This window comes from Tympanuchus pallidicinctus, unplaced genomic scaffold, assembly GCF_026119805.1.
Source record: "Tympanuchus pallidicinctus isolate F22 unplaced genomic scaffold, pur_lepc_1.0 scaffold24, whole genome shotgun sequence".
Lineage (NCBI taxonomy): Eukaryota > Metazoa > Chordata > Aves > Galliformes > Phasianidae > Tympanuchus > Tympanuchus pallidicinctus.
Window position 1 is genome coordinate 571,865 of NW_026294741.1, and position 27,524 is coordinate 599,388.

General features: G+C 43.9%; 1 long non-coding RNA gene across 1 annotated transcript; it reads left to right on the plus strand.

Moving 5' to 3' along the window:
• The first annotated feature begins 1,268 nt into the window (after positions 1 to 1,268).
• Positions 1,269 to 21,073, plus strand: LOC128083666 (uncharacterized). Its single transcript, XR_008208144.1, has 2 exons — positions 1,269 to 1,370; positions 19,991 to 21,073. It is a non-coding gene; the product is annotated as an uncharacterized LOC128083666 (long non-coding RNA).
• The last annotated feature ends 6,451 nt before the right edge of the window (positions 21,074 to 27,524 follow it).

Here is a 27,524-nt window from a genome sequence, read left to right on the forward strand (position 1 = left end):
CATAGGAAACTGCTGCAAAAGCACACAAAGATATTTTCAATCAGATAAATCATTTGTCAATCTTACAGATATGTTTCTAAGCAAATTGCAGGTGGAAGTAAGCTAAATTTGACATTCTCTTTGCAAGCCTTTGTTGTACTTCAGCGTCCCTTTTTCATTCATACCTACAGCCTTCACAAATTACACTTTAAAATAAAATGAAAGAAAGCATGCAAACTGTTAGAGGAAGTGATATAAGGGTACTTCACAAATTTGTTCATCAAAGTGAAAAAAGCAACTACAGTATAAAAGTTTATCAGCATAAAGGTTGAGGAAAGCGGACCCAGGCATATTAGTAGGAGGCAGCAGTATTAAAGAAGGGGAGCAGAAACTAACATCCGTGTATTCTTAATCCGTGGTTATCCAAGATTTGGATTAAGCTGCCTTCTGGAGGCCCTTTTTGTATTGGAGTATTTACCTTTGGTCGCGGTGATTCTACTTTTAATGAGTTCATATTTGAGAAAAGACCAAGAAAACCTTTCCGCTGAGGATTTCAGCAGAACTGCTGCTGAGTCAAAAACACAGTTAAAGCAAAGCAAATTGCTGCCTTTACCATTCTTTAAATTCCTTTGCTAATTATAGTAATGTGTAAACATGCATGCTATTACTGCTGACACTATCCAACACCCCTTCTAAGTTTTCTTCACTTTGTTTCTTTTCACTTAAAATAATAAAGCATTACTGACAACACTGTGTGACATTGCTTGCATTTTTTGTGATCATATCCAGCGAAGGCTGGTTTCACTGCATTCAGCCTAATATTAAAAGATGTCCTCATTATTTCATGCTTTTGTAATTTATTGTTAATACACAGCCCACAGAAACTTAGTATTTGCTTCTAAGTTAAGAGTTTCCTCTAAATCACTTTAATCCATATGTATTTGTCCATTGTAGAATCACCAAAAGTGCTTTAAAGTTCAGCATTTACAGCAGAAATCTGTTGCTCAAGATATGTAAAACATTAGGGAAATGTTCCCTCTGTCCTGCCTATGCTGCAGCATTCTAAACAGCTTTAGTGTTAAATGAGATACAAGTACCTTCGTGTTCTGTTTTCATGGCTCCATGAAAATTCAAATCCCTTTGTATTTTTCATTAGAGATAAAGGAAAAGAAAACCATGCGCTAAGTACAGCTTGTGGCTGTTAGGGAAAATTTATCAACAGTTACTGACTTTGTAATCATTGCATACACTGTTGACATAACATGTTTTTGTTCCTCACAGGTGCAACAGTGAGCTGTCAAAGACTGCCTTGCTTCTTCTCCAGAATAACCATAGACTTTACAACTGAAATTACTGGGAAGCTGATGGGGATTTGTAATACATGTGCTAAGGTAAGTGAGAATCCTGGCCACGTGAAAGACAATCTTTAGTTGGATGTCTTTTCTAATCAAAAATATCTTCCCAAACAAATATTTATCCCTTAAGAAGAAAACGAATGCCCCTGTCCTGACTGTCTATTTAACTAACAGATCTGCTCCAGTCCTTAATAAACTGACCATCTATTACCCTATTGAAATCAGCAATGTTTTACAAAAAAACAGAGCTACTTTGAAGCTATTGCTTTGGCAAAAATAATTGTAAATGCCACAGTGATGCCATATTTTTTTAAGTTTAGAATATTTATTATTACTGGAAAATTCCAATTCTATTTTAATGAGGAAACTTTTAGCTATTATTCTTCAGTAACATCATGGATGTTACTGGTCTAACCAGAAGGCTTAGGAATTAAAATGGATGTGCGCTGGGATTGCTGGCAGCTTATAAGAAAGTGGTCCAGATGGAGAATTTTTCTTTCTCATAGGAAGGAATATTGAAGCTTCCCAATGGCCAGGAGGTGGTCATTCATAATGCCCTGCGACTGCAAAAGAATGTGCCATGCTCAGTCCGTGCACAGATACTCACACACCCTACTGAAATTACACGTTTGGCATGTTCTTAAAATGAAACTTTCTGAATGCAATTATTCTTATTAGTTGTGCTGTGATTCAGTTTTATGCTACTTAGTAATGAAATGCTCCAGTGGAATTTGGCTATTCTTCATAGCATATCTCATGAGAAAACAGTGACCTTAGCTTGCCTTTCTACCGCCTTTTTTCCTCTGGAAAAAATCAGCCATAATTAATATAATGTTACACAGAAGGGATGGTAAAGAAGGACCACTTGGAGACATTGGCTATCACAGTAGGTACTTTCCAGTAAAGGCACTGAAAATTTTAAGTGGAAGGAAAAAAAAATTAAATTTCAGTGAAGAGCAAACGTAGAGAGAGAAGACAGTGTGGTGGGGTGCTGTTAGTGCTGGGATGCTACACGACTTAGATGAGAAAGGGGAGGATTAGCAAAAAAATAAAAGGCTGCAGAGGCAAATAAAGTTGGCTGCCTGGAGAAGTGGGATAAAGGTAAAGCAATACTTCGGTGTGTTGGAGAAGGGAAATTCTGGGCTTATGTTTACTGTAATTCCATTGCCTTCCAGAAATATTTCCCAGCATTCTTCTCAAAGAACAAACTAGGGTAGAAGAACAACAAAAAGGGTTTTGTGATTGCATTCATCTGAATTTGAAAATCTAGAAAATCTAGATTTTCCAATAGTGTAAATTGTCTGAAATGTTATTGAAAATGGGACCATAATTTGATGGCACCGTGAAGAAAGTGAGGCTTACTCCCTTAGTACATCACTGTGCATTTCTGTAGTTAACATAATTTTACTACACTATTTAGAGATAATTACATGGAGTGTAAAACAATGTTCTTTGCCCATGTGGACATTCAACACTGAAATCTCTAAATGACAGAGGCAGTAAAACGTTTCATTCTGAAGTATTTCATTCTGAAATTCTTTAGTTAATCTGTAATTATCAACAGTGAAGAAAATAGTAGAAAGAGAGAATGTCTGTTCATTTCTGGATAAGTCACAAATGGTCGGCACTGAGCGGCAGTGAGGTGTCCTGTGCTTTGTTCTGTCAGTAGTGCATCTTCTGGGCAAACCATTTACCCTCTTCTGGAAATTTTTGCAAACATTTATGGCAGCTGATTATTAACTCCTGTTTTTGAAGTTTGTTTGTATTTATTCTTTAGTAGATGTCACAACAAAAATAATAAGAACAAATGTTGGAAAAATTAGAAAATCAGTAGTGAAGTTCTAGGTGACTGTGACAGAATAATCTACTTGGTCTGTCATTTTTATGAAGTTAATGTTCACTCATACTCTACTGGCTCCTGTGCTTTACCAGACCTTGGTTTCAGTTCCATTGTTTGTTCAGAGCATTTAGTGCCCTCAGCAACTGCACTGTGTTTATGTATATCATTAGAAAAAGGTAGGCTTCAGCTTGTGGCATTTCTTGGCCAGGTAAGAAAAAAAAATGCTTTGGAAAGTGTGTATTTTCTGCGTCTCTCTGCTGTATTTTCTGCATCCATTCTGAATAGGAAATTAAGCAAATTTTGTTAAATTAATGTATGTTGCCTAAAAATGTATGAAGACTGAGCCAGATTGTTTTCAGAGCTGTCTTTGAAAAAAGGGAGTCGAATTTTACTCAAAGACAAAAAAGTAGCATTTAACAGTGATGTATTTCATGCAGGGAAAACTTGCATTGGCTGCAGGTAGAGCTGCTCTGCAATGAGATCCCAGGTAGGCAGCGGTGTGCTGTATTGAGAGGTTTCACAGTTTGGCAAATTATTGCATGATTGAAGAAACGTGGAACATAGTGGTCTCAGGAGATGGCAAAACATTATTTCCATAGTCTTTGCCCTTTATTTGACATAAGTACTCACCTTGACTCATCCAGTAATGACATGGAGGTTGAGTTGGGAACAAAGCGTGGCACTGGTGACAAAAATTGTGGGATTCTGGTTTTTGCTACTTTAATGTACGATTAGAAATTGATAATCCTTATTTGGGATTGGGAAGAATTTCTAATTGAGACTGATTTACTAAATCTTAAAAAATGGGAATGAACATCTCTGATTCATTTACAGAATCCCAGTAGATTTCCATTTGGCCTGGAGAGTTTTCTGTCCCCATTTTCAGACTTCATTGTGTTATCTGTATTCACTTCTTTATCTTATATGGCAGCCTTTTCATTATTAAGCAGGCTCAGTGAAGGATACACTAAATTAGAACATTTCTGTCCTTTTACAGCGTAAGACAGCACAGAGTCTCTCCTAAGCTTTCTGGTGTACTGGTACAGCAGAAGATATACATGAGCTGTATCTAACATCTAATCTGTAGTTATCTTCTGAAATGCTGCGTTTTCAGAGCTACTCTCTTACTTTTCAGGAACAAACAACTTCTAGCTGTTAAGAATGTCTTCAGGAAAATGTAACAGCCAAAGATCCTGACAAGTCAGCAGAGAAGGACTTGAGTCATATAATAAGGAGTTTGAGTTACTTGTGACCCTTTATATCTCAAGACTTAGAATTTGTCAGGCTGATGGTATGCAGCACAGATAAAAAGAAAGGCCTTTTTTTGGTACTAATTTGGCAATATAACCTTAATTTTAAAAAAATATATCAAAAATGGGGAGGGTGGAGGAATGGGCAACTGATTGGCATGTTGTGCCAGGGTAATTAACTTAGACATGGCTGCTAAAAATTGAATCACGGTAAGGCAGAAATAACTAGTATGGGAGTCTGGACAAACAGCTGTAGCAGATCAGCAGTTTTTTCTGTAAAACTCACCTTTCTGTAGGCAACTGCAGATCTGCATGAACAGCATTTGCAGCTGATAAATGCCTGTCTAAGAGCTCGATTCTGAAGCTCAAATAAATGCAGTTGCATCAAGCACTTGTCACAAAGGCCATTGCAGCAAACAGGAGAAAGTTAAGCACCACAGGGACTACCAAGAATTACTTCAGTGAGTTGGAAAGTAAAATTAAGAACAAGAAAAAACATTTGGAAGAAGTTGGGAAAAGTGGTTTGATTGTTGGAGTGCCGGATGTCCTTGAACAGACCTCTGCTCTCCCCATCTCTACCTTCTCTGTCCCCTGATGCAGTGGATACTTTCGCCTTTTATTTTAATGAGTACAGAACTGGGCTTTATGTTCTGGCGTAGCTTTCAGAAACATTCTTTGAATGTAGAGAAGGATCCTTAGGCAATTCCAGCAACATAGATTTTATTTTCATTTTTGGAGAGAAAAAGAGAAAGCACTGAAAGCACTGATGATAACATTTCATATTAAAAAAAAAAATAAAGTCATGTAATATATTTTAAATGTCTAAGAACAAATACTCAAGGAAAACCAAAACTCTTTTCACCTTGAATCTCACACAGTCTCTGGATCTGTAACCTGCCAGTTTCTGTTGTGTTCACAGGCAGGTACCTTTTTCAAGCTGCCATTTTTAGTTTCGGTTGTTTTTCTCATAAGGGAATCCTTCCATGCTCCAGGTTAATTATGTTTCTCTCCTCTCAAGTTTCTTTACTACCTAGAAATTTAAGCTAATGCAGTCTATTTTAGGCTTTTAGAAGTGCTCAGTGCTATGATATCTGTGCACTAATCTGCACAGATTATACAAATCAGGGATCATCCTAGCACATAGTATCTTTTGGCTGGCCTGAACAGTTGTCTCAGAGTAGTACTGCATTGTGCCATGCAGAATGTGTACATTTTAATGAGATGAGTTAATCCCTGTATTCTTGGAAAAGACCTTGATAGTATTATCTGACTTTACTTACAATACTGTTTGTATTAGAGTACACAGAGCTATTCTTGGTCTGCCAGATCAGTTAAAGAAAAACAGCCTCTTACAGACAACCAATATTTAATTATTTACAAGCTACTAATCAGTCACTGCAGTGAGTTCAGAAACTAGAAATGACTGCTGCATTTGCTGAAGGCACTGAAACAAAGAGCAGTGGTGACACTGGTGAGGTCCTAAGAAAGAACTCGCTGGCATGTTCCAGTTGCAGAGTCTCAGTAGCACTCAGCTCCAGCTTGGGTCAGTATTAGCAGTGACAGCCAAGCGACTGAGCTGCACACATCACTAAATAATGCCAAATGTCAGAGTTTTCTAAAGAATCCCTTGCCTGCAGTTGCTGTCATCCTTGTCCGTAGTGCAGTCTTCAAAGTTCGTTAGCTGACAGCAACAAGTATTTCACCGACTCCTAGGAAAACAGCTCCTCGTTATAGTTGTTCTGCAGCCCTTTTTCCTGTTGAACTCCGTCAAATTTCACTTTCAAAATAATTAACCTGGACTTGCAGGGAAGGTCTGTAGCCTGGATTTGTACTTGGGAGCAACAGGAACTCCTGCCTGAATCTAGACATATAATAACTGCAGGTTATCAGTATTCTTAATGGAAGACAGACAGAGATTTGGACATTAGAAGAGCATTGTAGCTAGCTTTGTCACCAGAGAAATACCAAGCATTTCCTAGATTTTATTTATTTGTATTTTCAGTGTAAAGTTCAAAAAAGAACCACAAAAGTAACTTTCACTGCCTTGCAGAACACTTCCCAATATCTGGAATAGGAGAGCATTTACCTACACATCTTTGGTAAGAAAGCTGGAAAATATGAGCAGAATGTATCTGAGGAGCTTAACATTTCAGTACTTGTATACTTCTAAGGTTTTGAAGTAATTAATTTTCATGGCTTAGCTTGCAGTGCTTTGCTGTGTGACACTGACAGTACTCTAGAACCCTTTATTGATGTATTTTTGTTCACTTCAGATTTCTTTTCCATTACTGCTTTGTGGAGTAATTTACATATATGCAAAATGAATGGAAAAAAGTCAAAATTGTGGCCTTTCTCACTGAAGTTTTGCAAGTGCTAATAATAACACAGAATGCATGGCAACTGTGGAATCTAGCCTTCAGGCAAGAATCCAATTTCACACAATTCTTGTCCTGTCCTTGTTTTGGTAGTATTCTTAAATTATATCAGGACTTTTTTCACAAACTAAAAATCAGGCAGCAAGCTACCATTCAAAAATCATTGTGAAAGTCACCGACTAATATAAATATTTATCCATAGCATTGATAATAATAGTGAGAAGCAAGACAGGGTGGAATGGGAGCTTGGAATATCGTAAAGGAATTGGAGGAGAAGGATAGAAGCTCATTTCCATTTAGCAATTAAGGAAGGGGTCTGATTTTATCTGCTGCATCAGACGGAGGAAAGAAAAGAGAGAAGGGGCCGTGAGCTGGGTGTTTCTTTGTGAGCATCCAAGTTGTGGGGAGAAGGATCAGTGGAGGAATAGTGAGAAGTAACTGTCGATGTCCACAGTAAAAAATGTCTTAGCAGGCTGGCAGTCAGCTCGTCAGAGATTCTGTAGCCCTCGTATTAGCCAGGTGGCCAGTTCCCCACTTAGCCTGCCAAGTGAGTTGATCATCATCTAGGAGCCAGACAGTGCCAGGTGGCCAGATCCATCACTCAGCATCCAATTAACAATGACACTGGTTCCAAGCCAAGTGGAAAGGCAGCTCTGAGACGGATAGGGAGCATCGCTGCACCCCCAGTGCAGACCCTATGTCAGGTCCAGCTGCCTTGAATTTTTATAGAAAGCTTTTTCTTTTTTTTTGTTCTTTTCCTTTTTTTTGATTCTTTAAGGGTTTTGTGGTTGTTTTTTGCTGTGGTGGTTGTTTGGGTATTTTTGCTTGTCTTTGAGCAGTAAAGCTGTCTAAATCTTCTCACTTTCACCACTATTTTCTTTTATGGCAGTTCTGTGCCTAAGAGCAGATGTGCCACACCACACATGATCTCTCCATGCTAGAAAGAAACTACCAGGTCATTTACCTTCTGAGCTGCGTTGGAGTTCTAACCCCATTAAGCGAATGCTAACCCATGTCTGGTGCTGGATGTCATGGCACAGGTGGATCTTGCCTGATTTCTTTTTTAATTACTTAGCAAGAAAGGATCCTTCACTCTTATTTCACCATGAACCTTAGATATAGGAGTAGTTTTTGAACTGTCTTTCATACTGTTTCAACCTTACATAAAAGCAAGTGTATTTCAAAGGCTTTTTCATTTCATTAGATTTTCTAAGAGAGATCCCTTCCATTTGTTTAAATGGAAATATGGAATTCATTTTTATTTTATGATGATGTGGGTATAATCATACACTTACTAGAAAGCTCTGGAGAAGAGTCAGAATTTGGAAGATAGCCCAATGAATGTGATAGTTTATTAGGATTTGTTGTTATCCATACCTGTGACTGTCCTGCATGAAGCACTCTTCTGTTGGGCCTTTGCCACCAGAGTGAAGCATGTTTTCAGTGTTCTCCACTCCCTAGAAATCAGATTGAGACATGTGAGTTAAGAACATTTTGGCAATTTTGTGAGCATGTTGTGAATAAATAGAAGTCTTCAGTTTGTAATGTCTTGCATGATATTTAAAAAATGGAGGAAGGAGAATACTCCAAAGTGCAGCTCTGTTCAGGCCCCTCTCGCGGTCTGAAAACAGTGTTCCACCTTTGGGCTGGCAGTTAGGGCAAGATCAACAGTTGTGAATGAAGCATGCCGACTGGTGAGAAGTGAGATGATGGTTTATAGGAATAGAGCTACATATGGCTTGAAGGATGCAGCAGTTTGAGCTGCAGCATCCAGTGACTCATGGGCCACTCAGGGAAGGTGCTCTCAGGATAAAGCCTTGTCTGAAATCTCTGTGCTGCCACTGTAGTTAGCACCAACATAAAGCTCTGATGGAGAACACATACTGGGAGTTTGTGATTGTACCTGGGCAGCCATAGTTAATAACATTTAAAACCTTTTAACAGGCCAAGTAGTGGGTTTGTCCTATCTGACTGCTTAGTTGTGTATTAGTACAAGAGCCTGTGTGTAGGAACAATTGGCTGCATGGAATGGAGATAGCATCTTGTTAAAGAGAGGTGGTGGTTACCTCACCTGGCAATGAAATAGAGAAGATCAGCATTCACTGAAAGCTCTCAAAGACTTCATTCAGTTGAATCGTGTAATACTTCTCTGTAGCAGATCTCTCAGTGATAAGACAGGAGTGGTGGTTTTGATGCATAACTCCTTGAAATTAACACAACCTCCCAGCATTTTGGGGTGAAGGAGTCCATGACTGGCATGTTGCTACCTGGAGTCGGCTCACAGTAGGGATGCATTATTCTCTCACCAGTTTCCATAGATGCAAAATGGAGCTAACAATGCTTAATTATCCACTTTATCTACTAAGTAGGGTTAAGGCTGGGGACATTGTGGCCATTTAATTACTCTTTGTAATGAGCTCTGAAAGAAGTGACTTACAGCCAGTACGGCGTGAATCAGGCTGCTGCCGGGCGCTCGGCCGAAGGGCGCAGCCCTGTCGCGGTGCCAAACGCCTCGCATCATCCGCTCGCCTCCCCCTTGCCGCACACAGCTGTGACAGTAACAATTATGCTGGGAGGAGTGCGTCTATCTGTGGCATTTCCACCCATTTGATCCCCTTCAGACAATCACAAGGAGGTGGGGTTTCTGTCTTGCTTACGTGTCTGTGTTTTCAAATGAGCCTCTCGTGTTGCCTCTGCAGTCAGCATACCGCCGCTGCTCGGTGCTGCGCACAGCCCAGTGTCTCCAGCAGCTGACAGCAACCTGTGGCTTGGCAGCTGCAGGCGGCTCCGTGCCAACACCGCCCACCAGGGTGGGACGAGGCCCTCCGCTCGCACCCCGCTCCCCCCGGGGCACCCCACTGCCCTCTGGCCATGCGCAGCGGGGGAAGCGAGAGAGAAGAGGCTTCGCTGGATCAAGCTGTTCTGATCAGCGGTGGGATGCAGCCTCTTTGAGGGCTGATAATTACTGCACCGGTGCTGCTTGCCTCCGCCACCAAAAGTGCAGAGCCCACAGTGTGCATCAGATTTGCCTCTGCCCGGTGTGTCCTTACACAGCTTGGACAGCAGACCTGCAGGCGGTGGGCAGCTCCTATTATAGTTCCTGAAATGTACTTATTTTGAAAAACAGAGTAACAAGCATTTCATGCTGCCTAGGTCCGGAAATGCCTCGCTGTCTTTGCTTTTTCTTCAACTTTTTTTATTTTTATTTTTTGTGAAACATAAAGAAATGAGGATTCTGACCCTTTATATTGTATTTTGATGTAACTGCTTTTAGACTGCTTCCATCAGAAGGTGTTTTCCTGACAGCTTCCTAAGGGCAGTTAATGCGGCAGATGAAGGCAGAGAAAGGAGTGGTCAACTTTATGATCTCAAGTGAAAAGCCCAAGAGAGATTCTCCCCCAGAGATTTTTTTTGCCATTTTAATTAAGCATTGAGTCTCCACCGATGGCTTTTACCAGCACGTCACATTGTTTATCCAGGCAGTATTTTCATTCTAGAGTGTTGATGAGCAACGCAGGAAAGACCAGGAAAGTCCAACCAAAATGAGTTCAAAGATATTATCGCTTTGACATTAACTTAGTTTGAGGCTTTTTTATCAACAGTCTCACATTCTGAAATGCCACAAGAAAAGCTGTTGAGGGAACATGGAATGGGAATGGGCCGTCTGTACTGGAGCCCAGTCAGCTGCCATCGCAGGGGAGCACATAATCCTGTTCCTCAACGTCTTTAATGCCCTAGGGTGGTTTTGTTTTTCTGTTACCAGAAGGTGATAGTTTTCTCCAGGTTGGAAAAGCCTCTCCAAAACCTCTCTCCTCCAGTTGTCAGAAACGCTGACTGCAGACAGGTGACTCCTGCACGGGCAGTAGGGAGCGTTTTACAAGACATCGAAGGGCAAAGCTATTTGTTTCAATTAGAGCGGCTTTCACTGGCAGCAGTACTAAATTCACATTAATTTCAGTGTACGCCACATGCTATGCCCTATACATTTCTCAACGTGAAGGCAGCGATTTCGTCAGTCCCTCCGCTTCCCCTTGGCGCAGCCAGCCGCTATCTGCCGGTGCGGCCGTGCTGGAGCACGTGTGATCAGCAATGCAGCGAGTGCAGCTCTCGTGAAGGCCTGATTAAATGAGGAAAGCCTCTGCCAGTCACCGTGAACAGCGCTGCCCCAAGGAAATGAAAAATTGCCTGCCTCTTTTACATCCGTGTGCTTTACAGATTAGGATGTGGCTTTAGGTATTTAGGTGCTGTAAGCTTGAATGTAAGATTTCTTTTGCCCGTAATAATGAAGTGGAACTAAATGATCAAAGTATGCCACAAAGCTGATTAAATAGGAGACCGGAAAAGAAGTTTTAGAGGCAACATTTAGCTTTGGGTCTTCTTTTGTTTGTTATTTTTTAAACAGCGAATTGGAGGAGATTACAAAGCCTGAAATTAATATAAACAGTTTTCTGATTTAAAAAAATAAAGAAATATAAACTTAATTCAAACCTTGCCCCAGGAGCAGGTGGCTCAGAGGTGCACTGTGGACCCATGCAGGAGAACTGCAATGAGTATTCCTTACCAAAAGAAAGTGAAACTCTGCTAGATGGCTTTGTTTCAAGATGTTCTTCTAGTCCAGCTGTTTGTTATGCTGTTACTAACATATTCATCTTAGGAATTAGGAAACTATTATTTACAATAGTAGTGCCTTCATGGCTCGTCTCGGCTTCAGAACACTTTGTTAGCATCAAGTGAATTATTTTAGCAGCACTCCTGAAATGGAAGAGTAATCCTTATAATCCCAGCAGTCTTCTGGGAAACGTGAGCAAATGCTTCGTCCCATCACACCTGGGACACGGCAACCTCACTGCCCAGTCAGGAGCACCGTGCAGCAGCACACAGCAGCTTGTAGACTGCTCTCATCTCCAGGTCCTTGCAGCACAGAGCCCTGGTCCTGTCACTGTTCTTCAGCACTCGCACATCCTCCAGGATTCCCATTGACTTTGCTCAGTTCTCCACTGAGTTGCATGACAGGAATCAACTGTGAAGTCATGTGCCAGGAAGTTACATAGAGAATGCATTAGAAGAGAGAAAAAAATAAGCAAAAAAAGAAAAATGAAGGTATGTGAGAATACAGCTGCTAGCAGGGTAAGCCTGCTGCTGCTGCCCAGCTCCCGTGGCGTAACCTCTGGGAAGTGCTTTCCATTCTTTCTAACTCACAGTTTTTTTCTGAAGAAATCTGACAAGGGATCAGGCAAAGCATAATGGAAAAGCTGTTGCATGCTGCAAGTGACAAACCCCAAAGCAGTTTGCATTTATTTTTGCTGCATTTGAAGGCATAGGCTGCATAATCTAATATGTCTTTTATGTCTTATCTTGTATTGTTTCTAGATTGTTTAGTGAGCGTGTCACCCTTAGGCATTACTAATGAAAAACATTTGAAAATGGAACCTTTGCAGGCTGCTTCTTAGGAGCAGAGAAGCCCAAACAGTGCTCACAGCGAAGGCACAGCTCCGTTCCTGCTCACGCCGATGGCCGGGCCGTGCTGCCTGCCGAGCTGTGCGCAGCCCACTGAGGGTGTTGTGTGGAGGTTGCCCTAATGTGAGGTTTCACGTTGGAACACAGATGGTGTGGGACACGATAAAGCTGTTTGGAAATATGGATGGAAAATAGCATACCTTTGCTTATCTCTGTTTGGTTATGTGCCTATTTACATCTGCACTGCATCTGACACGAAGCAAGAAATATTCAATGTCTCTGCCTAATGCATTAGGAATTACTGAGGTTTTCTGGGACCACTAATTAATATAGATTCTTTATCTGTTGAGAACGAGGATGAAAGTGGACTTAGCAAAAAATGCCCTAAGGTTAGTGGTTTTGCTTCGGCTCTGTAGTGGCTGCCACACAAAAAGCTTTCAACTCTTACTGTAGTTTGCCAACTCTGCTAAGAAGAATACGAAATTATATATGAGTGTATATTAATTTAAATATATATACACTTAAATCTGGTTTTAGAGCACTTAGGGGAAGATGGGGATAACTCTGACCTAATTTCTCACTGAATTGATTAGTAGTTCTGTACGCCTCAAAGTGAAACACATTAAAAGGTGCCATCTTGTTAAAGTTTCATCTCTGGTGGTCAAGTTTCTTTGAGACGGCTGTAGTTAACCACTCAAAAATAGATGTGGTAGCAGTCACTAAGTAATTTCTGAATATTTAGGTCAGTCATTCTCTTTTCCAGTTCTTACTGTTCAGACAGGACCTGGTGCAGGTAGTTATCTGGTTTGAACTCACCTCAGCTTCCACTGAAGTGTGAACTTTGCCATGAAACTCCATGGGCAGAAGTTTTCTTGAAGGCTTTCTCTATGGTTCTTGTACAAAACAGTCTGCTTCCCCTGGCCTGGGGGCAGTGTCTGCAGGACGGATTCTGAGCTGCAGCTCGCGCTCGGGTCGGTGTCCAGGCTCACAGCCTCGCTGTGCCTCCAGGTTCTCTGTGAGTCTGGAGTGGCGGCAAGGGGCACTGAGTGAAGCATGCTGTGATTCCTACAGAGAGGTCAGTGCAGGGCTGACCACAGAACTGGAGCACCTAGCTGTGCCGGGAAGCTCTTGCATTGCCATGGCGTACCGTGCAAGCATTAGTTTGCTTTTTGTTTTTCACTTGCAGTAGGACATAGAGAGGAGCAAATACAGACACTGGATTGTCAGGTTAGATTTCATTTGCCCAGAATAGCCGTGTCCATGTAAACCCAGCGTGTTCCATAATTCCTACTATAACTTCTCTCCCTCCCTTTTTCGCTATGTTAACTGTGCTTGAGTCGGGGATTTGCTCAGCTTCAACTACCCCATTATAATTAAAGCAATACAATTTGCCTGAGACAAGCTCTTAATGTCATTTGCAGTGATTACACCTGTAGTAAAATTACAGCACTTGCTTCAAAATAATTGCAAAACAAATGAGTCGACCTTTTTCAGAATATTGTTTCAAATATCTTTTCTTCAGATACTTTCCTTCTTTTTGATGTACTGATATTGCAGGACCTCTGTTCTGCCTCGTGGATTCATGTTCTGCTGGGATTCCACGGCTGTGCTCTGAGCATGCTTCACCTGAGCATGAGGAGCCCCTGCGGGGCTGCAGCCGACTGCTGTGGGTGTAAGCCCAGTCTGTCCCTGCAGTGGGGTCTGAAAGGTGACCTTGTGGGGACCCTGTTCCTTTTGGAATGCTACTCTTAAAGGACCTCGTTCTTTGAGATAAAGAGTTTCTAATGAAAGGCAACTGGAGAATTAAACCACTTTGTATTTTAGGGTGAAGAAGCACTGAAAAATCATTCTGTTACTTTTACAGTAGGAAGTCCCACAAGTACGGACCGTTGGGATAGTCGGTCTGATCTTCATGTTATTTATTCTAGTTGTGTACCACTGACTTAAAGGCAGTGACCACAAATTATTAGTTGTTAATGTTTAGTTACGATGGCCACTGAGAGTCAGGTTTGGTGTTCTCAACTGAAAAGTTGTTTCCTAATGTTTATCTTCGTTTCCAAAGCAAACTCTTAATTTATACGTTGAAAAGCTGTGCCTAGATTGTTTTTTATATCTGATTTTGTCATTGGGCTTTTTGTTGCCTTCAGTAAGAAGAGAACATTCCAAAAGAGTTGCTGTTCTGACCATCAATACCAAATGTTCCGGTATTTCCAAACAGCAGATTTCCACCCTATGCAAAATGAATTACTGTCTGTCCCTTTCGGGAAGGCTGAGAGGCTGACAGTTCAGGTTTCTGTTTGGTTTCTGTCTAGCCTTGCCTGAGACGGGCCATCTTTGAGCTATAGTCAGGACTTTGCCAAAATGGAATTTTGTGTAAGATTCCAATCATCTAACTAGTAGAGCTGGAGGATGATGTTGCAGCCGCTGGTGGAAGTGCTGGGAGCTCAGCAGCTTTGCAGGATGCCAGATTCTGCGTGCTGGTTCTCCGTAGAAATGACACAGTGCAGGATGTGAGCTCAGCCAGGAGAGCTATCGGATTTGTACGTGAATAGCCCCAGCAATAATGTCGAATCAGGCACTTACACCGTATGCTTGAAACAAACGCGAGATGTGAGCAAATGCTTTCAGCGCCTTTGAGTATTGTTGCTACTTATTGTGCTCAGATTCAGCCTGTCCTTAAACATTTCCTCATGACAAACAAATTCTATCTGAGTTTATGTATTCAGACTGATAGTGACATCCAGTGGTTGATCAATCCAACCACAGGAGTAATAACAGTCATATCAAATGGAGCATCTAAAATGATGAGGCGATGTTGATTTAGATCAGGCGGAGTCTGTAGCAGCTATATGTCACGTCAGCCTTCTGGACTTCTGTGACCAGGAGAGACTTGGCAGCTTTTGTGCTTGTTCTTTGGGGATGATGGCAGTGAAATTGCACAGTATCTGGGAGAGGAATTGCTTTATATTCGCATGTGGTGGTGGGCAGCTTTTGGCACGAACCAACACCTGGTTTAAAATCTTATTGTGTTTTTTGTTAAGTTACTTGAGAGCTGAATGGTATTTTCTGCAAGTTAAAGGAGATCTTCATGATGTACCATTCACGGGGCTTCGGGACAATAATTCTAATAGCAGTACTGCATTCCAGGACCTAATCAGGATATTGCAGAGGAACCTCTCTCTCCCAGAAGTCTTCTGGTATCAAGCGTACAAAGAGTGCAATAGAATAAATGGTTGCTTCCAGCATGAACAGAACTAATTTTAGACGGCAGTGCTTAATGTGCCTGTCAGTGCTTCAGAACGAATGACTGAAGATAATAATAGATTTGTTATATTGTCGCTTGCGTCCAGCCTCAGATCTGCAGGAAATACAGTACCTACTGCTGACAACACCCATGCAGGACCACCCTGATGTGTTCCGAAAGAGATTCCCCAGTGTCTGTTTAGCACAACTGCTTGCACTGTCACAGCCCTGAACGTTCCCAGTCCTGGTTACAATTACAAGAAGCGCTGGCTAAATGTATTTTGACTCGAGTGTCTCCGGGTGCTCTTAGCAGTGCCTGGTGGTGTAAGGCGTGCTTTGCGGCGTGCTTCTTTTCCTCTAAGACTGCCAGCAGGCTGCACGCACTGCGGGAAATCTGCTGGTAGCACGGGCGCGGATGTCGGCGCTCCCCTTGCTGGGTGCCGTCCAAAGAGCACCAAAGAGTTAACGGCTCTTGTAGTTAAGTGCTTAATTAGCAACTAGATAGTAAAGTCAGAAGAATTTAGTTCATTATTTGTCGTGGATAGAGTCCTTTTCACTTCGCCACGTAGAGTAATACACTGATATTAAGACTGAACACACTGGCGGTTCACAGGTCAGGATTAATCATCGTGACCTTGGAACACGACTCTTCATGAAGGAAAAGCTGAGTAAGGGAATCTGAAATGAGAGTCCATGCTTTTATATAGAGCTCAGTCTGATCAAATGGTGAAAATGTAATTGAATGGCAAAAATAACATTCCTTTTCAGAGGAAGAATTAGAGCCCGTCGGGAAGAGAAGTGAGATACGAGTAATTTTTCAGTGCAAGTAGCAGTAAGAATTCATCTCTAGCATCACTGAGATTGTTATCATTTTCCTTCTACTACAGCAGTCTCTCCTGTTTCAGATGTTCAGTATTTTGAGAAAGATATAATAGCAAAATCTAAAATTGCTAGTTTATTTACTGCCAAGCAGAACACAACATTTGTTTCTGTACAACATCTTTGTTTACAGAAACTTCTTTTTTTAAATCTACTTAATATGTTTCTTAGCAAAATGGAGCATAACTTAATAATAATGGGTTGCTGCAGTCACACTCGCAGTGTTAATCAGCAAATAAAGGAGCTTAGAGGTAAGGAGTGAGTGGGTCCTCTGTGTCTGGACTGAGCTCTGTTTGGACTTCACAGGAGAAGCAAGGTGTTAGAAAGCTGTCTGAGCTTCGTGGCTCTTAGTTCACAGATGTATGTGTTAAAGCTGAAGAGGAACAGCTTTGGTTTCCCTGACAGTGGCTGTTTGGCATTTTATTTATGTAAAGGAGCTGTCTTTCAGGCTCACATTTTCTTTATGCCCATCAGAGCATCCCGTGCCTCTGCCCTCCTGATCCAATACAGCTTCCCTTCACAAGGGGAATTCCTCACTCACTACTTCTGGCTGATTCAAGGTTATTTCATGCTGCTTCTCAGGCCTGGCACACCAGAGATTCTTAACCTGATAGTTCAGATGTTTTCTAGTTGTGAATCTGGAAACAATTACCTTTTAGAGTTCCATGCATAGCACTGGCATGACTGTGTTCTCTTTGTGTCCCTAGTGATGCTGTTCACTAGTGATGCTGTTCACATTGTTGCACTCAGTCTTTATAATCATTTCAAAATTCTCCACTGCACAGTTTAGCCAATATTCACCTATTTCCATGGGTGTAGAAGCAATTAAAAAAAAAGGCATTTTTGCTTACTTAGTATTTTCCCTGCTTTGCTCTGTTCTGGACGTTATCCATTAAAGCTTACACATCCCTGCATGGAAAACACAGGATTGCTACCATAAAGAATAATTCTTTTGAGCCATAACTTTTTCCCTATTACCTTCATTTTTTATGAGCAATGCCAAGACAAGTCAGTATGTAAACCTCAGCACATTTGTAGTCTCTCCTTTTTGTATCTTAAGTTGTATTTCATAGCTTCCAGGTCTCATCATTTCATCACAGCTTTTATCATGTTCACCTTCTCCTTAATTCCTGCAGGAAACTGTTTTGTTATTTTAAATATTTTCTTTGCTTTAGCAGTTATGACCCTACAGGCTCAAAGATTTGTGGGGACGTTACAAAATGCAGAAGCATAACTATTTAAAATGTGTTGTTATTTCAAAACTTAGCTTAAGAGAGTCCGCATCCTGATTCATGGCTTTGGAATTGCAAGACTGTATCTCAGCTACTTGTCATTCTCTCATCTATTTTATGCTGGTGCTCCATTCCAGAGAAGGCAGTAGGAGGAGATGTGCTCTCCTGGTTGCTGGCAGCCCTGGAGCCTCCCAGCCGTGCTCCCTCCAGCAGCAGGCAGGATTTGCTCGCAGGTCCCCCAGCACGTGGTGGAGCTGGCAGCACCTGCATTGCCAAGGATGATGGTCAGGGAAGTCTCAAGCACAGCTGCATCAATTTCAATTTCATTTCTCATACCTATAACCATGCTTTACAGCTTGCTTTGCAGTTTTTACCCTGATGAGTACTGCTTGAACCCACAGTAGTGTTCCTATTGTCCTTGTGTAAATCCACTTGATCATTTGTGTTTGTATTAAGGCTTGTAATATTGTGTTTGGAAAAGGAGCACTGGCCTTTGGCCTGTGTCATTTGCTAGGCTTCCTCTAAGCTATCCCTCAAGCTAGCACAGGGATAATGGGGTGGAACAATTTATTAATCTGTCATCTCTGAGCAAATGAGTTGCATTTGTTTTGAAGCCTTAATGTAGTGGTCATAGGTTAACCATCCTAGAAAGTGCCTTAGGCTTTTCTTTTCAGGTATGAATAAACTATAGGGTCTTGCAGACTTACCATATATCAAGGAAAGGAATGGGTAAAATCTGTAATTACTTTCAAAACTTTGTGAATTTTCCATAGGGTCAACAATTTACTGATGTTTTCTGTGCTGCAGTGCGTTGCACCTGCAGAGCTCTGTACAGACTTTAGAGGAGATCCATCCAGTGCCACAGTTAGCAGGTCCACGGTGTATAGAGAAAATAGCTCCAGCAGGAGGGTGAACCGTAGACTTCCCTGTTTTCTGTGAAATGCTAGCAGTAGAGAACACCAGCAAATTGAAATAGTAACGGTCCAGATAGCAGAAAGCTTAAGGTAGATCTTTCTTTCATTTGTCTTGTGTCTCCAAAAACCAGCTAAGATTTTGTCTTCTGACCTTCTGTCTGCTTAGCTCCCTTTTAATCTGGAACTGCTCCTTTCCTGGTGCCTTTGGTAGGGCTTTCAGAGAACCAAAAGCTCGGCCAGCTTTTACCTCCTGTTGCAGTGAGGTGCTGTGAGGCAGCAGCCCGCCCAGAAGAGTGGATTCCATGGGGAATTATGCTCCCTAATGTCTGCAGAGTCTCATTTGGAGAGGTGATTATCCTATAATAGCTTCTGACGACTGGACATTTGCCATCCCTTGGTGGTGCTGTAGGAATCACAGTTAACGGCACAGCAAATTATATGGCAGAATTTCACAATCTCACTCGCTCCTTTAAAACCAAATGCCTTGTGCAGCTGGAGGCTGACACACACAGCCACACGCTCATTTGTCACATAGTGCAATGTAATTCCTGCTTTCAGATTTGCATTTTGGAAAATAAATGTAAGGATCTCCACATTACTTGATATATAAACCTGCCTGGCTCTCACAGAGCAGCCTCAGCAAGTCAGTAACGTGCCTACAGCATTGCTTACTCTTTTTCCGTTTGTTCTCTCTGCTGTGCCTTCAGTTTTGGTGGTTGACTTCATTGCTAGAGTTAAATGACAAAAAGGTGGAATAATAAAGGCCAAAGTTTTACCTGGAATTGAAGGGGGGGAAGTAACAAGCCTCCAACGTGAGCCTGTAAGTAAAGGATGTCTGAGGACTCAGTGCACTGCACACAGATTGATTAACTCCTGTATACTGTTGCCTGAATAGCATTTAAGATATATAATGCAAATAAGTGTGTCTTAAATGAAGAGCACTCCCCATCACGCTTAGGGCAGAGAAAAAGTCTTAAGTTATTGCAGACACCACTGTTGTACTGTGGTTGAAATATGGCTTTCGATTAGTAAACAGATGGATTTTGATCTGCATCACGAGCCTGAATGAATTGGCAATTCTTGAAGCAATTTGTGTTCTCAGAATCAAACTACCAAACAGTAACAGATGTGAGTACATTGAGCTGTCAGGAGCTTAATGAGGTACAACTGAGATCAGTAACCAGTTTTAGAGAAGGGTTAAGGGGATCCCTTTTTGAAAGCTAATTATTTAGGACAGCACACCTGCCATTAGGCAGAGAAGATACCAAAAATTAGCCATTGTGTTGCAAGAATTCTCACTCTGCCACATGTGGCTGAAGTAATAGAGCGACAGCACAAAATTAATTGAGCTTTCAAATCTGGAGAAGGTGAGAGAAAAAAGTTGATTTAGGGTTATTACAAACAGTGGAAATCACTAGCACAGCATGCCTTCCATTGCTGCAAAGCATTTATTATAATTCTTAAAGTTATAAAGGCGTTTGGAGATCGCCTTCCCTGAGTCCTTCATCACGAAGCGCTTTGTGTGGCTGCACGGGAGGATGCACAGTTCCAGCTCTGAGCTCCTGGGCCTTCTGGAGAGGCATGTGGTGTGGGAAGATCTGTCCGCGAGTCAGAACTCTCCTGACAGAAAAACGGAGTTAAAAGTTGTTCCTAAGAAAACCTTGTTTCTGCTCAGTTTGCCTCCATCGGCGTCCATCAGACCCACGTGTCCCCAGCACCGCACAGCCCTCAGCACTTCTGTGTGCACAGTTTTATTCACGTCGTTCTCACCCTTCTCGATCCCCCGCTGCTGACACGTGGAGTTTTAAAACACGGGTGCCTGAAGCGGCACCACGGCTGGCTGCCAGCGACGGCATGGAGAGGAAAACTTCCCGGTCTCTGCGGTGGCCACAAAGGATTCACGTTCCTGACACCAGGGCTCCTTCCCAGGAGGGTTGGTTTGTGTCACGCTGCGTTTTTACAGAAGATGTGACTGGATGTAAGTCCGCCTCCTCAGGGCCTTTGTATCATTTAGCATCCCACTGGGATCTGTTTTCCACTCTGCAGGAAGCCCGCCCCAAACTGACTGTAAATTACCAGGCAGAAGTCTTTGATTACTCACCAATTATCTCTTTTCCTTTCAGCACATGAAACGCTCTATATGAGATAATTCCTGGAAATTCGGTGTAAATGGTAACATTTAAATTAGCATGCTGGAAAGTTGGTTGCCTGTTACTTACCTTGAACAGAAAATTTCCCCCGCGATTCTTTCTGTTCTGTTGTTTTCCATGTAAACACAAACCCGGTGCGAGTGCTTGAACACACGGCTTACATTGTGCTTCTGCTGTTACAGTGACAAAAACATTCTCACTGAGCTTCTTTGGACTTTATTGATCACTTCAGTAAGAAGAAAACTCTCATCATTGCACAGAGCTTGAGATGGAGAGAGGGCTCTCATTTCTTACCTTAATCTCAGTGAAACAAACTTTTCAGTGCTTTTCTTGTTTTTGTTTTTGTTTTTTTTTCTTGGAAAATGCTGGGAAGCAATAAAATAATTGAGATCTACTTCAGCGTGGTGCCCAGCGCTGGCAGTGCTGCTGACCCCTGGTCCTGTGCCCTGCATGAGGGCACCTGGCTCAGCTGGGTGACGATATCACAGAGATCGCATTTCTCCGTACTTTTCAGTATTGGAGCAAACAGTAAACAGTTCTGCACTTCTATACTTCTGCAGAACGTTCCTCCAAAAACTGCTGCTGAGTTTTAATGTATCCTGAAGTTCCCATCTTGTAGTGAATAGAGGACTTTTTGGCTTTTAACTCTACGTTATTGTACTTGTTCCTTCCCAGAGGGAAGTGTCCCACATATGGAGTCAGACACAGAATTAGACTCTACCTTCCCCTGTGAAAACACTGCAGAGTTTCTCTTTTATTTTGTTCTACTTTTGTTAAACCTACACAGGGAATTTAAACTCTTAAAAAAGTTTTACTGACTCTTCCACTCCCAAACAAGATACATGTATATACATGTATATACACAGATACCTAAGGGATCAGCAGCTACTTCTATTACAGTGACTGTGAAAGAGCTGGAGTGCATTCCTCTGGGTGCAGCTGGACAGGCTGACCTTGTCATAGAAGACAAGCAGTGCAGTGCTGTGCAGTGCTCTGCTATGCTGTGCTGTGCTGTGCAGTGCTCTGCTATGCTGTGCTGTGCAGTGCTGTGCTGTGCTGTGCTGTGCAGTGCATCCCTTGGTTTGCAGATGACAAAACTACAGAATGCAGGAGAGGTGTTTATTTAAATGAAAGGCAGCTGCAATAATCCAACACAAACATCATTTGTCACCATCTGTCAGTTGTTTGCACGCTCACAGTGTGACTGCAGCACAGGAACTCGCACACCTCAGTTCCCTGGGCTCCAGATCTGCAGTAACCCAGCACCAACCCTGAGCAGCCTCAGAGCCGTGTCTGTGTGTCCGTGTGTCTTTGTGTCCATACGCATGTTAGAGTGCTTACACATGTGCATGTGCTCTCACCAGGCAGCTGCTTTCCACAGCAGTGAGGGCCAGGGCTTTGCTCAGCTGGGGGCAAATCAAACTGAGATGTACTGCAGCCCTGGGGTCCAGGCGGGCCGAGCAGCAGAGCAGGAGCAGGAGCCAGCTAAGCAGAAATATTGGCCTACATTTTTTTCTCCTCCTGGTGGAAGGCATGTGAGTTTCTATGGCAACTTGTGTTTTCTGTTCTGTCAGGCCTACTGACTCATTTCTGGGGGAGCTGTGCAGCTAAGGAAGATTTTTTCAATCTTTGCCAAGCCAAGTGGCTTCTTTTCTGCAGCCCGTTGCTCTCACCCATCTCACTGGCATTTGAGTCTGGCACGGCTTTTCAGAATCACTTTAGGGCAACAACAAATGACAATGAAACACTACAGCATCTTCCTGCCCTTGGAGATCCATTGCAAAGCAGTTGGGCCTGCCTGCTTCAGGGGATGCCAGCCCTACCTGCAGGCCTGCAGGGGCCAGCTGTGAGGCATGAGCTGGTGGGAGCTCTTTGAAGGGGCACAGCTGTGCCCAGCTCTGCCCCCAGCCCTCCTCCAGCCTCAGCATGCCACATCTCTGTGGCCAGAGGCTTCTTTTTGAACCTGCCAGTCCATTTCACCTTTAACTGATATGTTTGGCCCGGAGCCTTGCTCTAACAGCTACATCCCAAAGGGTTTCCCTCACATGGACCAACATCCATTGCTAAAATAATTGGTTTGTGGCATTGTGGTGACATCTCAATTGCCCTGGATCAAATGTTCCATGGGAACGGATCTCCCACGGTCTTACCTGATCACTCTGGTTTTTGTAATTGGGAAATTACATGCCATGGACGCACAGGCTGGATTTTTCAGGAGTGTGCAGGGATGCTGAGTAACCACTTTTCCTTGAAATAGTGGGATGGGGTTTGCAGGTTTGCATCTGTTTCTCCAGGCCCTGCAGAAAATTGCAGCTCTGACATCCCAGAGAACGTGGTGAACGCTCTCACCACCAGCAATTCTTTTGAAGCTTTTTCTTTTGCCTAATCACAAACATATGGTACACGTTAAGGGAGATTATCCTCACAAAATGCAGCCTTCCTTTAGCTTTGCAAGGTCACAGCAGCGCTGCAGTTAAGCGGTAAACAGAAGGAAAACGTTCAGGCAGCATGACCTTGGTCAATCGGTTAATCTTTCTCTATTCTATTTTCTCCAGCAAAATAAAAAGCTATCCCTGCAAAGTGCTCGGAGATCCTGGGGCGAAAGGTGCACCGTAAGCCCAGAGTATTAATTATTTAAGCCCTGATTGTCCGCTTGGTACAGGAGGGAATAGAGATGAATTTACTGTCTGTTATTGTCTGTTTGTTTAGAGATAGCTGCTGTTTGTGTTGATTGCAGCCCTTGGCTCGCAGTACACCAGGCAGGTTGGAGGCTGCAGGCACTGTATGTTGCTTCTCCTTTTGGTTCATGACACTGAGATTTAGAAGCAACAGTGAGGCGAGCAGCAACAGAATTACTACTACTACTATTAGTTACTACTACAGGGAGTAGGAACATTTAAAAAGACTCCTGTTAGCGTTTTATGCAGAGCTTCTTATTGATTACACTGCAAGGGGGAGGAGGGCTAGGATGCAGTCAGCACTGAGCGTCATCGTGTGCTGCCAGCCTGATGTGTGTCCTGGGAAATGGCACCTGCGTGTGACAGGGAGAGGAAGAGGGCTCACTTCTCTTGTTCTATCCTGTAATGTCAGTTCTCCAGGTTTTGTGGGGAAACCTCATCTAAAATTGCTCACAAATTGGATTTTGGTTGTTAGATTAAGCTGTGTTGCACAGTGTAAAACATTGATTTTTAGATTTTAGAACGCTGAATAACGTATGTGCCCATGGCCTGCTGAACTGGATCGTGGCAGTGGGAGTGCTCTGGCCCTTTTCGGAGCAGCCCCAGACAATGACTGCTTTAAGACAGAGGCAAACTTTGAGTTCTCTAGCTGCCTGGTGTCTGATTTTAAAAGGGAAATCTTTTCTTATGTTGTTTTATGTTACTGAGATTTCATTTTATAGTGCCTCACAATGTGATCCTACCATAAGCACAAAGGATGCTTTTTAGAGCTGTTGTCCCTTAAAACCTGCTTTTACCATCATTCTCTTTTCACATGGCTACATATTATGGGTACACAAATGTACAAGCATGAGCACGTGTAGACAGAAAGGGAAAACTGTATTTTTATGATCCATGCAGATGTTATCATAAATCTAAATAAAATCCTTTTTCAGAACTCTAGTCAAATTGGCTTGCTTGAGCCCTTCAGAAACTTCTATTTTCAGACACAGATGTTGCAGAATGTATTTAAAAATAAAATAGCATGGCACTTCAGTAGCAGTGTTGGCAGTGCTGCTGTGCAGGCTGTCTCTGAGGAGCTCAGTGCACTCCTGTATGGGTTTGAGCCACGTGCAGACACTGATGCTGGGTCTGTGATTTCTGTAACAACTTCATCACATTTCTCATGCTCTTCCCCTTCACTGGCTGCTGCAGAAGGCCAGGCCGTGTTGATTCTCCTCCCGTTCTGGGTCAGGTTTGGTTAAATCATCAAGAGCACAAAACACCTATTAAGTGCTATTTGCTGAGTCCTCCATTTAAATGAATTTGCAGGGAGCAGCAGATATTTTCCTCCTGCTTTCTCCAGGCTGGTTCCTGCTTCCCCCAGAGGTCACCGCCTCCCCAGGGGCCCAGGGCTGTCTGCGCAGCGCTGCACTGAGCAGCTCCCCAGGCTGCTATTCAGCACCACTATAATAATCTCACCTAAATACGGCAGCCTCCATCCATCAAATGATTGACCCTAGATAGGAAAAAACCCTGTAATTGTCATCGCACAATGCTGGCTAGCAAACCAGTCTTTACACTGGCCTTTTCCAAGGCGATGCATTATGCTCACACAATAAGTTATTGACACGGTGTCAGGGCTGACATTTATGGTGGGGTTATTGACAATGACTGTTTGGGGCTGGAGATGGATGGCTGCTGCTGTGCTCCCCCCACCGCAGTGCCGCCCGGCCCAGCAAGTGCAGCACCTCGGGCTGTGAGTGGGGCTGGGGGGAGCAGCGGTGCCCCTGTGAGCAGCACGTGCTGCACGGGGAGGGGGGTCACCGAGCCTGGGGGTGTTCAGGAGCCGTGCAGATGTGAAACTGAGGGACACGGTCAGCAGGCATGGTGGGATGGGTTGGGCTTGGTGATGCTAGAAGGCTTTTCCAGCTTGAATGATTCTGTGATTCTGTGACTCTTTTGATCGGGCTGGTTTTATTTCAGTTGCAGCCCCATGGCTGTATTTGCCATTAAGGACAGGGATTAATAGGATGTATGCAGATCTCTCCAGTGCTGCATATAAGTCTCGGACAGAAACAGTTCTTCTCCATCAGCGTTCATGAGCATCACTGAATGTCAGTGGGTGCCTTTTTCTCTGCATGGAGGAATTCAGTTCCACGTCTTTGCTCCACGTGCACTTCCATGTCACACGCCATTGTGTCAGACAGCCCCCCCTCTGCTGCCGTCTGTCGCACGGCAACAAAATGTAACGGGATATCGGTGGGAAGGTTCAGCTCTGCTTCCATCGCACCGACAGCCGCCTACCGACGGCGCCGGGCAACGGGAAGAAACGGGAGGCGTTACTTTCGGAGCAGCCCTCGCGACATCCGCCGCAGCGCCGCCGCTTTACAGCACTCGCCCCGCCCGTTCTTACCGCGCCGCGCGGCTGCGGCGCCCCCGAGCGGCGGGAGGCGGCACTGCGCTGGGTCGGCGCGGACAGGGGGAGCCGCGGTGCTGCGGCGGGCGCGGGGAGATGCCGCGGGTCGGGGCGGGAGGGCGCGCGGTTCTCCGCTCCGGGATGGGGAACCCCGGGGTGCGGCAGATGATGGCGGCCGTCCTCGTACTGGCAGACGGGGACTGCCCGGATCCGGCGTCGTTAACGCAGTAGATGGAATGATGGCAAAGAAAGTCGGTGTGGTTCCGTCGAGAAGGAGGACTCACTCATTATTTCCACCCGTGGTTTTTGTTTCGTTTTGTTTTTAACACAAACCTCGGAGTGAAAATACTGATGTAAACTCCACCTTCCGTGTGAGTACGGTGTAATTTTTTATCCACCGCATATTCTGAAAAAGAAGGTGACAGAATCACACCATCACTTCTGCTCAGCCCCCGCTCGGCCCTGAGCAGCACTTCCAGCACCGCGCAGCACTGCGTTCCCCCAGCCCGGGGTATTGTGCCTCCTGCTCCGCACCAGGCAGCTGCACGCTGCACGTGGAGCTGTGCTGAGCTGGGGCTGAGGAGTGGAGCCTGGAGTGCCAGGAGAGTGGCTGAGCCCCGTGGGCAGTGCTGTGCGTGGTTGGACAGCCAGCAGCCACAGAAAGCAGCACTGTTACAGCAGTGAGAGCAGAGAACCTGAGGATGTGAATGCTCAGCTGATGTGGCACAAAGCCGTATCTGAGCTGCTCAGCTAGTTTCATTCAGAGTTCATAAAGAGTAGGAATAGTGAAAATTATTTAACTTTGGAAAGTGATTTAGCTGGGGCTTTAAAACACAATTAATGAGCTTACGTTATCCAAGTTGCTCTAAAACCAGCTGCACTTCAACTTAAGTAAAAGTCTTTTTGGCTGGGATGTGACTTAGCATCGCTGTAGTAAAAAGCTCCCATTTAGACACTGCTTTTTCTTCTAAGAAGCACGGCTTGGATGCAGTATTCTACAAAGCTTCTGTCTGATGTGGAATCCCATGACAGCCAGGCACCAGGCAGCGCTCCGTCCATGGCTGCAGCAGGCAGCGGAGTCTGGGCAGGCGCTGGGAGCAGAGTGGGGCCCGCAGCGCCCAGTGCCAGCACCGCAGGCCCCACAGCTGCTCCTGCAGCCCCAGGCTGCTCTGGGCTCCTCACGGCAGGAAGTGCAGCAGGGGGTTCTGAGTGGGGGAAAGGCTGTGTGAGCGCTGTGAGGAGTGAGCGTATCAGAGCTCACATGATGCGCGGCGCAGGAGATGGTCTGAGGAAAGAGCTGTTTGCTGCATGGGTGGGAAAGACCTAGGCAGAGTAATGGGAGAAAGGTCTGCAGCTGCGCTGCGGTTGCTCCCCCAGATTTGCACAGCATGTCCCTGGTACAAAGTGATGTCCAGGTCATGAGGTGGTTGGATATATATAAAGAAATCTAAAACCATTGAAACTATATAATGCCAATCCTGGTGTGCCACAAGTCTCACTGTACGAGCCTCAGTTCTCCCTCTGGGAAGCTCTGGCAGCCTGCAGGTGCTCCCTGGGAGTGAGCAGCCCAGACTGGCACCCAGGGGGCCATTCTGCCTGTGGGGAAAAACTGGTCTGACTTCACAGCAAACTGTCATCCTCGGCCCTGAGAGTCTGACTGTGCTCTGCAGCACTGCGTGTACAGCCCCGCGTCCTCTCTGTGTGTGCACGGGACATAATGGGGTAGAAATTGGTCCTCCAGTTGCTTTTAGCACACATACAAGGTTTTAAAAAT